This window comes from Malus domestica, chromosome 02 (assembly GCF_042453785.1).
Source record: "Malus domestica chromosome 02, GDT2T_hap1".
Classification (NCBI taxonomy): domain Eukaryota; kingdom Viridiplantae; phylum Streptophyta; class Magnoliopsida; order Rosales; family Rosaceae; genus Malus; species Malus domestica.
In genome coordinates, this window is record NC_091662.1 from 7,484,382 (window position 1) to 7,497,138 (window position 12,757).

At 43.6% G+C, this 12,757-nt stretch overlaps 3 protein-coding genes and 1 long non-coding RNA gene across 13 annotated transcripts in view; 2 read left to right on the top strand and 2 right to left on the bottom strand.

The window, feature by feature from the left end:
* The window catches only part of LOC103451426 (uncharacterized), a 102,770-nt gene that overhangs the window by 57,554 nt on the left and 32,459 nt on the right, over window positions 1-12,757 (top strand). The gene's annotated exons all lie outside the window — the stretch shown is intronic.
* LOC103453840 (uncharacterized) overlaps window positions 1-12,757 on the bottom strand; it is a 111,571-nt gene that overhangs the window by 38,621 nt on the left and 60,193 nt on the right. The window lies entirely within an intron of this gene.
* Window positions 1-12,757, top strand: part of LOC103453800 (disease resistance protein RPV1-like) — an 88,414-nt gene that overhangs the window by 11,052 nt on the left and 64,605 nt on the right. The gene's annotated exons all lie outside the window — the stretch shown is intronic.
* The window catches only part of LOC139189147 (uncharacterized), a 63,433-nt gene continuing 61,592 nt past the window's right edge, over window positions 10,917-12,757 (bottom strand). The window contains exon 4 of the long non-coding RNA XR_011572720.1: window positions 10,917-10,995. This is a non-coding gene — a long non-coding RNA (uncharacterized lncRNA). The remainder of the gene's footprint in view (window positions 10,996-12,757) is intronic.

Below are 12,757 nucleotides of genomic sequence, written 5' to 3' on the forward strand. Positions count from 1 at the left end.
GTCAATTTCACTTAGGGATCTCCACAAGCTAGGGGGTCTGCCTATCTAGGGAAAATTTTATGACGAGGTTGTTCCTAGTGTGGAGGAGTTTTCTTGTCGCAACAGTCGAGGATTTCCTGCGAGCTGCCGCTATTTGTTCTGGCGTACCATAAGCTTTTCCAAGAGGCCCCCGGTAAGTCAGGCGTGAATATTTCTTCGTGGATCCGGTTTTGGTATTGGGATGTCGTGAAGTACAAGAGGCCTTCGAAAAAAAATGATCGTAACAAGACAACCAGGCCTAAGGGAGACTCTGATCCATCAGGCATCATTGGTCTAGTTGAGCGTCGTACCCCTAACGAGTTAAGGGCATTTGAGGATCTCGGCGTGGCATTTGAGCACTTGGAAGAATCTTACTTAGCTGCATTCTTAGCTTGTTGGCTTTGTAAGTTTGTCTTCCCTAAAGACGACGTCAACTTGATTCGTCCTGGAGTCTTCAAAGTTGCTAGCAAGATGGCTGCAGGCTAATCTTTTAGCCTTGCTATTCCGGTCTTAGCCAACATTTACGATGGCTTAAAAGTTGTTTCGAACTTAGCAAGCACTGAAGATCGTGATGCGGTACTTCCTTACCACTACGTGTACGGTTGGTTGGGTAAGTACTTTGGTACTCATTTTTCTTCGTCAATTTTATACAAGTCTGGGCCCTCCGTAGTCAAGCTGGGACCTTTGATGACGAAGTATTTTGGCGTGCTTTCTGTGAAGAGTCTCGATGATCAGTAGGCGCAAACATTATTTAAAAGTTGTGAAGGATTGAGGATGGATCGCCTAGCGAGGGTTGGCTCGGTACGGCGAGACATCATGGATGATTCACATCTCCACTTTTCAGACTTGTCTTACCTTATAAGTCTTCGCTCGGGGTATGTTTCTTTGCGGCAAGAAGACCGATGTATCATTCAGCCGTACAGTCTTCACCGCTTTAGCAAGCAATTTGGTTTTGTCCAAAATGTGCCAGGCACGTTGAGGGAGAAAGCTCGATCAGAATCCTTGCAAGCCGCGTATACGCATTGGGAGTCGTGTACTCGTGCATATACAAACGCTTTTATCACCCTGCCGGCCAAAGACGATTTCAAGAGTAATCCAGTAACCCGTGTATACGTACGTTGGTGGTCAAAGGTATATTATGAGAATTTAGGGACGGCAAGTGGTTCCAATTCTTCCCATTCACGTCATGATGCGTTAAAAGAGGGTTGTTCTGTGGTTCCTATGCAATTGGTACCTTTTGATTGTGCGAGTGTCACTCCTTTGCAAGATAGACCTATGGTTTTGGCCCATCAACACTTACGTCTGTCCTATCCCCACCTGGATGCTTCTGAAGAGGTGGGTGACGAAGTTGATTCGCACGGAGATGGACCTGTTTTGTGGCTACACCAACAAGTTTTAAATAAGCGGTCACTCGAAGTCGCTCAGGTTGACAGTGATGTTAATTTTCGTCATAAGAAGAAATGAATGTTTAGGCCTCCTCAATCCGATGTTCGTGTGTCAGATGTACGTATATTTTTTTTTTCATTATTTTAGCTTTTATTTCTAACATCTTTCTTTGTTTTGTTTAGGTTGGGCCTTCTTGTTCTTTTGATCTGGTGACTGCGGGCATTCACTCCCGTACAGACATGCTACTTGGAGGCAATCTACCTACGGATGGGGAGATTGGGGATCCACTTGGTGCAGAGCTCGTTCAAAATCTGCCCAATTTCCTAAGCTTGCCGTGTGTAGGTGGAGGCGTACAAGAGTCCATCATGCGTCTAACACCTTTGCCAGCTAGTTCGGGGATCTCTTTGAGAAGGCCGAACCTTAGAGGTACTGAGCAAGTCATCCATCGCATTCGTCTTGGTGCGGCAATGGATATCAAGAGCCATATAAAGAAGAGGATTTCTAAATGCGCGTTGGAAAACCTTACGTTGCTCAATGAGGATTTGTCGAAGCTTGTTTCTGTGATTGACAGCCTTAACGTTGATTCTTCATCGTTGAAGATCAAGATTGCCGAACTTATGGCCGCCTCAACTGAGTATTCTTCCTTGCGTGCTATTTCCTTAGAGAAGTTGAGTCCGGATGTTAGAGCTCATCAGCTAGCAACGATAAACTTGTCACTGGCTTAAGTCCGGTCTTCTCAGCAAGCTGCTTCGGGAGATTATCAATTCACAAAGACTTCTTTAACTTCTATCCAGGTGCGTCTAGATGCGTTGGTGTGAGAGCGAGAGCAGTTGGTAATCGAAGCATCGCAACTTGAAAGTGTTCTCTCGGAGCAGGGAACTACACTTTCTCAGTACCAGGAGGAGATTTCGCGCTTAGAACGAGAGAAAGGCATGACAATGGAGTTGCCCAACTTGTCTCCCACCGAGGTAGAGACTTTAAAAACTTTGGAAGGCTTGCTTGAATATCGCCTTCGTAGTTTTAGGGACATAGTTTTCAAGTAGTATCTTCTATTTTTTTTTCTTGTAATAAGGCTTTGGAGCCGACTTCTTCTTTTAAAGAAATAAAGTATTTACATTTTTTGAAGTTTTGAAGTTTCAAGTTGCCTACGTACCCTCAGTTGAGGAGGGATCAAGTCATAACGTAGTTCAAATGAGCGATGAATTTAGCAATGATTTTGATGATAATTTTGCCGTACACAATTTATGCTCTTGCGGGCTAGGAGCTTTGGTTCATGCGGTTTAGGTTCGTGCGAACAAAGAGCAAGAGTTTGTCGCTTTTTAAGGGTAGTAGCACTTCAAGAATCTGCCATTGATAGGGCCGATCTTTAAGCCGTCTTCCGCCATGATTAAGTAGGCGCCATTGGTGTAGACTTCTTGTATTACGTATGGTCCATCCCATTTTGACGTGAACTTGCTCTTTGTCTTGTGAGTTGTGATGATAGGCCTACGGAATAAAAGGACGAGATCTCCCATTTGAAAAGAACGAGGGAGAACTTTCTTGTTGAAGGCCTTGGAGAGTCGTGCTTGATAACACTCCAAGTGTTGCTGGGCTTCGAGTCTTTTCTCATCCAGCGCTTCCAGCTCTTGAAGGCGCAACTTTGCATTCTCTTCGTCAGTCAAGCCTTCTTGTATAGCCATCCTTAGCGAAGGGATTTGACTTTCGAGCAGTATAACAGCTTCCACGCCATATACGAGAGAATAAGGTATAGCTTGGGTAGGCGTTCTATATGTCGTCCTGTATGCCCAAAATGCTTCGCCTATTCTTTCATGCCAGTCTTTCTTTGTTCTACCGATTACCTTCTTCAGGAGGTTGCACAATGTCTTGTTAAATACTTCTGCAAGACCGTTGGCCGAAGCATGATACATGGAGGATTTGTGCTGCTTGAACTTGTATTTCTCGCATAGCTCGTCCACGAGTCGGTTGGAGAACTATTTTCCATTGTCAGTGACAATGTAGCGAGGCTCACCATATCGGTGGATGATATGTTCCTTGATGAAACGGACGACAGTTTGCTTCTTGACTTCATTCAGGGGTATGGCTTCAGCCCACTTGGAGAAGTAATCTGTTGCAGCCAGGATGTAAGAGTCTCCTGCAAATGACTTTGGCGCAATTGGTCCTACGACGTCCAATCCCCATGCATTGAATGGCCATGAAGTAGCTGTGGGGTGTAATGGTTCAAGCGGTTGATGTATGAAGTTGGCGTGAAATTGGCAGGCTTGGCACCTTTTGGCGTGTTCTAGGCAGTCCTTTACCATGCTTGGCCAGTAGTAACCCATTCTTTTGAGCTGGAAATGAAGCTTCGGTCCGGACTGATGCGCCCTACATATTCCTGAGTGTGCTTCTTCCATGGCTTAATTGGCTTCTTCCTCGCCTAGGCATCTCAGAAGTACTCCTTCAAAAAATCGCCGGTAGAGTGTCCCTTTGTAATAGAGGAAGCGATGTGCTCGTTGACGTACTTCAGAGCGGTGTTTTGGATCATCTGGGAGTATTCCATGCTCCAAGCAGTTGATCAGCGGTTGTCTCCATTCTTCAACGTTAACCAGAAGTATGGAAATAACGTTTGTATCACTAAGTACCATTTCAGTGACAGGCGGGATTACCCATCTTTGGCAGACTGGCACGTTTGCAGCTTCGTCTTCTCCTAATGTCATGCTCGAGGCTAGGTTAGCGAGAGCGTCTGCCATTTTATTCTCTTTTCTTGGCACGTGTTCTAGTGTTACGGTCTCAAATCTTTGTAGCAATTGTGTTGCCAGCCGGAAGTATAGGACGAGATCATCTTTCATCACCTCATATGCAGTCAAGAGTTGATTGATTATGAGCTTGGAGTCGCCATATATCTCAAGGGCTGTGATTTCCATGTTGATTGCCATTTGGAGCCCGATGATCAGTGTTTGGTACTCAGCGACGTTGTTGGAGCATAATTCGCTTAGTTGGATTGAATAAGGTAGTATTTGCCTTTGTGGCGACATGAATACTACTCCTGCCCCCGCTCCGTCTGCTCATGCAGATCCGTCGAAGAACATCGTCCATGTCGAGAATATGTCGATGTAGAACACCTCTTCGTCAGGCAAGTCATCTGAGATTTTCCAATCGGCTGGGATTGGATGGTCAGCAAGGAAGTTTCCTAGCGCTTGTCCCTTGACGACTTTAGCTGGGACGTAGATGATCTCGTATTGATTGAGAAGCAATGCCCATTTAGCTAGTCGTCCTATCAAAACTGGCTTGCACATGACGTATTTGACCAGGTCAGCTTTAGCAACCAAGTGGATGGTGTAAGCATGCATGTAATGTCTAAGCTTCTGGATGGCAAACATCAAGGCAAGGCACATTTTTTTCTATTGGGAGTAGTTCAACTCAGCGCCAGTGAGCGTTCGACTGAGGTAGTAGAGCGCACCTTCTTTCTGGGATTCGTTTTCCTGTGCCAAGAGTGCTTCAACTGATCTTTCCTGAGCAGCGATGTACAATATGAGCGGTTTCCCTGGTATAGGTGCCCCCAGGACAGGTGGACTTGATAAATACTTCTTTATGCTTTCAAAAGCATTGTTGCATGCTTTGTCCTATACGAACGGAACATCTTTTTTCATGAGTCGACTTAACGGTTAACAACGCCCTGCAAGGTTAGAGATGAAGCGTCTGATGAAGGCTAGCCGTCCTTGAAGACTTTTCAACTCGTGCAAGTTTCTTGGCTCGGGCATGCTTTGAATTGCCTTGATCTTTGATTGGTCCACTTCAATGCCACGATGCTTGACAATGAAGCCAAGGAACTTTCCAGATGTGACGCCAAATGCACACTTTAACGGGTTCATCTTAAGGTTGTATTTTTGCAACCTTTCGAACACTACTCGCAAATCCTTCAAGTGATCTGATCCTTTCTTTGTCTTGACCACCACATTGTCTACATAACATTCTACGTTCTTGTGTCGCATGTCATTGAAGATCTTTTGCATTGCGCGTTGATATGTAGCTCCAGCATTCTTCAGACCAAATGGCATCACCTTGTAGCAGTAGATACCTTTTGGAGTACGGAAGGCTATTAGTTCCTCATCTTCAAAAGCCATACGAATTTGATTGTATCCAGAAGAGCCGTCCATGAATAATAGTGCCTCATGGCCAGTGGTCGCGTCCACCATGATTTCAAAGATTGGCAAAGGGAAGTCATCCTTTGGGCAAGCATCATTGAAGTCTCGGAAGTCTACGCAAACACGTATTTGTCCAGATTTCTTAAGGACTATGACAATGTTGGAGATCCACTTGGGGTATTGCACCTCTCGAATGAAGCCTACTTCGATCAACTTGTCAATCTCAGCCTCGATTTGTGGGATGAGCTCGGATCGATAACGTCTTTGAGTTTGCTTTATTGGTCGTGTTTCAGGTTTAACTGCAAGATGATGCACAGCAATGATAGGGTCGAGGCCGGGCATTTCCTTGTAGGTCCAAGCAAAGACGTCCTTGTACTCTAATAGCAGCTGGTAATACTTCTCTATCTCGTCTGCACTTAGTAATGCACTTACTAAGATAGGCTTTGGTTCCTCACTCGTGCCTAAGTTAAGTTCTTTGAGATCGTCAACTGTGGCTTGCCCCCCTTCTTCAAGTTGTGACGGCGCTGCAATGACATCTTCCTCGAGGATTTCATCTTCTTCACCTTCTTGGATTGTGATGTGGAAGACGTCTTGGGTCTCTTCTTCGGTGTTGACCTCTCAAGCTTGTTGGCATGAAGATTGTCCAGTGTAGATGATGGTGCGCCTTTTCACTTTCAGTGATCCAACTGTGTTAACCTCTAAAATTTCTTGGCGCTTCATTCTTGAAGGAATGGAACTTCGAACGTCATCCTTTTCTGCCAGATGATCAATCTTTTCTACTTCTGGTGTCGTCTTTCTCCTTCTAGAAGGCTCTTTGGCTTCTTCAAGTCTTTCCATAACTGACTGTCGTGGAAGAAAGCTAGTCATATTGCTTTGCTTCTTAGGTTTCGACAACCTTTTGAAAACAGAGCTTCGAGATGCTGACGTGTTAAGCCTTTTGAAGACGTAAGTTCTGTTTTGACCGCCAATGAGTTTAAGTGCTGAAACTCTGGGCTTTGAATGATTCATTCTATCGAATACTGACGTCTGGGGGGCAGATTGAGGCTCTTCTTTATCTTGTATAACGCTTACGCTGATGTGTTGAGTGCTAGCATTTTTTGCCTTGCTGGAGATCTTCACCGGTGCATTTCGTGTGAAGCCAAGTCCAGCTTTGTTGTTGTTGACCCCGTAACCATGCTCCTCCAACTTCTTCTGAGTTTTAGTGAGATCACGTTCGTTGTCTTTGACGGTGTTCAAATCCTTCTTTCCTAAATTTGCAGAGGAGGTGAAGTTGTACCCAACTCTCGACATGAGTTTGTAGGCGTTTGGATCAAAACCTTCTTCGGTCCTCTTGGTTGGGAGTAAGCTTGGTTCTACCCCCTTTGGCAGGCCTTTACAAAGCCTTGTTATGGTCTTGCAACCTTAGTGTCGCCTAGCTGTGTCAGAGGTAAAACTGCATTCGTTTTAAGCAACTTTACATTATCCATGTGCCGCTGTGCATCGGCTTTGCTTGCTGCAGTTTCAAATGGGGATTGACCATTCTTTCTTCTCGACATCGGGATGTATCAGAAAACGGGTATGTTTGGTCCATTTGAGGGCGTCCTACTCCCTCTGGTTGTTGTAGGTTTAGCAAGCTCATCGTCGTTTTTTCTTGAAGATGACATAGCTTCTTCTTCTTGCTTCTTGGGCACGGTTTGCCACTTCTGCTTTTTAGGTGTTGCTTTGCTCATGGATTTGATATCTTTTGGAAGAGTTTCGGGTACCATGTCTTCATCCATGTAGAACTTGGCGTCTACGAAATGTGATTCGGCTTCGATGAATGGCTTGGTGTCACCATATAGAACATGGAATATTGTGCTTGACTTGAGTTCACCAATGGTCATCTCCACTCGGATCATACCCATCGCTCTTTGTCCTCCTTGGTCAAAACCTTGGATTAGTAGACGACTTAGGGATAGTTCATCCACCTTGATGCCAATTGTGGTCATTGTTGACTTTGGCATGATATTTATGGCTGATCCGCCATCCACAAGCATGCGGCTGACTTTGTGCTCCCTTACGTACCCAGAGACGAAGAGAGGTCGGTTGTGAACCTTGGATCCTAGCAGCAAGTCTTCGTCGGTGAAGTGGATTGTGTCATCGGCGGCACAGCATGTGGCACATTCATGTGGTCGAAGCTTCAAGCTTTCGTTCTTGCTTTCTTGCACTTCATGGTCGTCGGAACTTGCCAAAACCGCTGTCAGTGCTCTTCGCATCTTTTTTGGCAATCGGAGCGCTCCCTCGATACTAAAGTGTGTTGGTAGACCTTCTTCAGTTGTAAAAGTCTTTTCCCCCTCAGTGGTGACAGCTTTGCCTTTTGAGGGTTCTTCCATTTCTACTTCGACCATGTGACATGCAGTGATAGTGTACTGTTGGAAGAAGTCATTCGGGAAGTATTCGTGTAAGGAGACGGGAATACGTGGCTCTTGCTCCATAGGTTCCCCAGCATATGTTGGCTTAGTAGCTCTTATGTTTCTTTTAGGTTTCCTATTGTTGCGGCGGCAATGCTTTCTCGCTTGCTCCCCCTTTGGCCTTATAGCTTGTGGTATTGGCTTCCTCGTCTTCTTATAGGTCACCAATGTCCACCCTTCTTCATTATCGATAGATGCATCCTGGTCGTTTGCCCCCAATAATGGTTGTGCAGAAGGTGCCGTGTAGCTTGTGCATTGATAGGAATGGTCGGGCATTTCTTGAAGAGGCACAGGATCAAAGGATCCAAACACGATCGTAGTGGTGTGCGTTGCGGCTGTGTCTTCTAAGTCGAGCTTAATCCACCCTTGCTGTGCCAACTTCATGATGAGTTCTTTTAAGATGAAGCACTTACCCACATGATAACCCACGATACGATGGTACTTGCAGTACTTGGGATCATTAACGCGATTCATCTCTTCGGGGCGTTTGCGTTCAAGCAACTCAATCACCTTCTTCTCCAGTATGTCGTCCAGCATTGCGTCCATGTCGGAGTCCGGAAAAGGGTATACCTTCTGCTCCAGTTCCCTCAAGGTCTTTTTGTACCTATCTTGGGTGTGGGAAGGTTTGCTTCTTTTTATCTCCTTTGCTTTGTTATTGAAGGAGATTTTGATGGGTACGGACGAGGTCTTGATAGGGGTGGTATTGGTGGTAAAAGCTTCATTGGCGGGCCTTTTCCCATGATTGTCTGTTCTTAAAGTAAACACCTTATCCCTTTTGAAATCGGTGATTGGCTCCTTCTTTCCATGGTGGGCAATGCTCAGTTCCATGTCGTGGGCACGGGTGGCTAATTCTTCAAAAGTCCGTGGTTTAATACCTTGAAGGATGTATTGTAAACCCCATTGCATGCCCTGGATGCACATCTCGATTGAAGAAATCTCGGATAGCCTGTCCTTACAGTCGAGGCTTAGATTACGCCATCGGTTGATGTAGTCCATGACTGGTTCTTCCCTCCATTGCTTCGTGCTCGTCAACTCTAGCATGCTCACAGTGCGGCGAGTACTGTAGAAACGGTTGAGGAATTCCCTTTCCAACTGTTCCCAGCTATTGATGGACTCGGGCTCCAGGTCCGTGTACCACTCAAAAGCATTTCCTTTTAATGAGCGCACAAACTGCTTGGCGAGGTAATCTTCTTCCGTCTCTGCATTGTTGCAGGTTTCGACGAAATGTGTGACATGTTGCTTCGGGTTTCCTTTTCCGTCAAATTGCATAAACTTCAGCGGTTGATAACCCATCGGCATCCTTAAGGCATCGATCTTCCTGGAGTATGGCTTCGAGTACAATGTGGAGGCATGTAAGCTCCATTCGTACTGCGCTTTGACGGTGCTGGCGATCATCTCTTGCAATTGCTTGATGGAGAGAGATCCCATGAGCGCTGTTGTCTGGTCTATCTTCAGCTTTTCTTCAGCTTTCTCCGCTATAGGCTCATCTTCTTCGTCGTCTTCCTTATTCGGATGATCAATATTCAGGTTGGGTTTCTCTCCGTCATGCACCTCCAGTCGGTTGACGAGTGCTGCAATTTGCAAGTCTTTTTCTTCCACAGTTCGGGTTAGCCTTGCAATTGCTTCATTCATCTGAGCCAGCTGCTCATCGATCGAAGTTGCTCCGGTAGCCATAACTTGCATGGCTATGCTGTCGCTTGAGTCAACATTGGAAAACAAAGACTCGGAGTACTTCCTCGGGCTTTCCTCCCTTGGCGCCCTTAGCGAGGCCGTTTGTGCCTCGGGTGCTCTTGTCCCTTTGGCAGGGTTGATGTAGGGGTGGAAGAGGAGGCAGCAAGAGCTCTTGCCTTGCTTCGAGTTATGATGCCCGAAATGGCGCCATCTGCGGCGATAATGCTCTAGTTCTTCACGTTGGTTGTGGGAACAGCTTGAGCCTTCCTTGATGCCATTGATTTTGGGAGTGTGCTCGAATTTCTTGAACGGAGAAAGAGATGAGAGGTAGAGATAGTCCCACTAGGCGTGCCAAATTTGTAAACACAGAATATTCCTGAAACGAAAGAGACAAGAACACGTGCACAAAATAATATTTGTATTTGATGATTTGGGGTTTACAATATCTCTCAAATTTGATCCTCTGATTCGATCTTCGTAAGGTGTTAAATGTGAGGATGAGCGATTGATCCAAATGGTCGTTGGGCTTGATCTAAGGATGAACGTTTTTCAAGGGCCGTGGGCTTGATTTTGAAGGTGGATTTGAGCGGATCTTCAAGGAGCCGTTGGGGCTTGATCTTGAGAATGAGTGATTCTTCAAGGGCCGTTGAAGCTTGATCTTGAATAATGGTGATGAACGGATCTTCAAGGGCTTTTGGGCTTGATCTTGAAGAACGGTTGGATGTGTGGATTTGTTGATGTTGTTGATCCAAGGGCCGTCGGGGCTTGATCTTGGAAGAACGATGAACGAAGAACGAAGAACACTTTCTTCAAGGGCCATCGGGGCTTGATCTTGAATTGGTGGATTGTTAATCCAAGGGCCGTCGGGGCTTGATCTTGGAAGAACGATGAACGAAGAACGATGAACGAAGAACGAATAACGCTTTCTTGATTCTTCGGGAACCTGGATGCTTGAGAACTTCGGAGTTTCAGAGTTTCAGAGCTTCAAGGTTTTGGTGTCATATGAATTGGTGAAATGAAATGAATGAAATTGGCTTCTATTTATAGAATTTTCCAAGGCCTAATTTTGAATATAATATTCCAGATGAAATAAGTCATTTCTGTCAGGTGTTGACACGTGTCCTGTTTGATGACTTTTCCAACTAATTTCGATTTTTTGTTTAGACACATGCTACGTGTAAAATTTATGTAATACATGAGCGTTGAAACTTTGATTTATCGGTCAACATTTATTTACCGAAATTTCGATGTCTACAAACGGACTTCCAAACAACCATCTAAGAACTTCCAATTCGGTCCTCAAATGCCAGCAATGGAGAAAAGCTTCTCCAACATTTGGTCTTCTCAGTAATATAATATTAGTTTTCAATCTGCAGAAACAAAGATTTCATCTGTAGGTGGCTAGTTATTACAAAAACAGAAACCACATTTGTATCCTATAGATATCTGTGACTGTGAGTGAGTGAGTAAGCCACAGCCCTCGACTAACAAAACCAAATTCTAATTAGTTCAAACAAACAATGGAAGGAAAACATACTTCAAATTCTAATTAATTACCTAAAAACTTGGTTTTATTCGAATATATAAACCTACAAGGAGAAATGAGATTATAAGTACAAAATTTCTACAAGGTGATCAAAGAACTACATCATTTGGATGAACATTTAAAGCAACTACTCCTCATCTGTTCCTGTCTTTATTAATCAAGCATTCACGCAGAGACGGTAGACTTGTAGGACTATTGTTTAATCACGAGTTGGGGTTCACAATGATCTAAAGTGAGAAAACTCCTTCACATATACATTTAAATACAATTAACTGAAAAGCCATGGTATTAAAATCAATCATTCACTTTCTAATTTATAAGTAACAACAAGAGCATCTCTCTTAAATTCCCTCTCTATCTCCACCAGTTGTTGATTTTATGAACAATAAATGACCCATAAAAGACAAAAGGCAGGAGACAAAATTTTGTCCAAAACCAAAAATGTTTCAAGACACCGTCCAGTAAATCTAACCAAATTAAATTCGTTAGGGCAACTGCAGAATGAGGTTTTCATCGGCCAGGAGAAAAAATAAAAAAATGAAAACGAACTAAAACAAGGCAATTTGTGAGTTTCTGGGGTTCTATATGATGTGAAACTTAAAACGAAACTTCGAGATAGAGAATTTAGATTTGTGACTTACATATTAACAACCAGAAATCGCAGCCTCAAAATTATGAAATCGTAGCCTCCAATATTCAAAATCGCAGTCTCAAACTTCTGTACTCGAAGCTCCAATATTCGAAATCCCAGCCTCAAATCTCTGAAATCATAGAAATACAAATTATTCATGAAATCAACCCAATCAGTTCTTCGAAAACGAAATAAAAAACAAATTCAGAAAAATGAAAAGAAAAAAAAAAGCGAATCAAAACAATTCTATCCAATCATAAGAAACCAAAACCCTAACAGAGTCCTCTGCAGATCGAATTCAGACTGGACTAGTGGGAAACGAGTCAAAATTGTATTGAAAGTAGAATATCTCTGAAATCGTAGCTTCTAACCTCTAGCTCATATCAAAATCGACGGAAAAGCCATGGGAGAGAGCGTGACAAGTTGGAGCTCTCGACAAGTTCGAGAGCTGGAGAATTTGTTTTTTTCTTGGTTAATATATACTAGCCGGCACGCATAGACATTTTTTAATCACGGCGCTACGTGCGATTTACACATTTTAAATGTATTTATATGCGAGGATTGGTTCAATGTATAGAAACATTAAATAAAGGTGATTATCAACTCTAATAATACAGGCATGAATTTAAAGTATTTTATCTAGAATATGTAAAAAAAAAAAGTAATAAATAACATAGAAGATCCTTATACTGTAGTCGCAACTAAAAACTAAATAAAAAGTGTAAAAACAATTCAAGAACTTCAATCGACCTTGATACACTTGACAACAAAATATATCATGAACTCATATCGTTTTGTCCTGTAATCTGTACCCCAAAAGCTAGCGCATGATCGTTTTTCAAACATTGGCAAGCAAAACCCCATATATAGTTCCACAAAATCTTGGCGTGATTGATGTCCAACACTCTGCAAAAGAAGAAAAAGATTTTCAAATGGATTATGGAACTAAAACAAC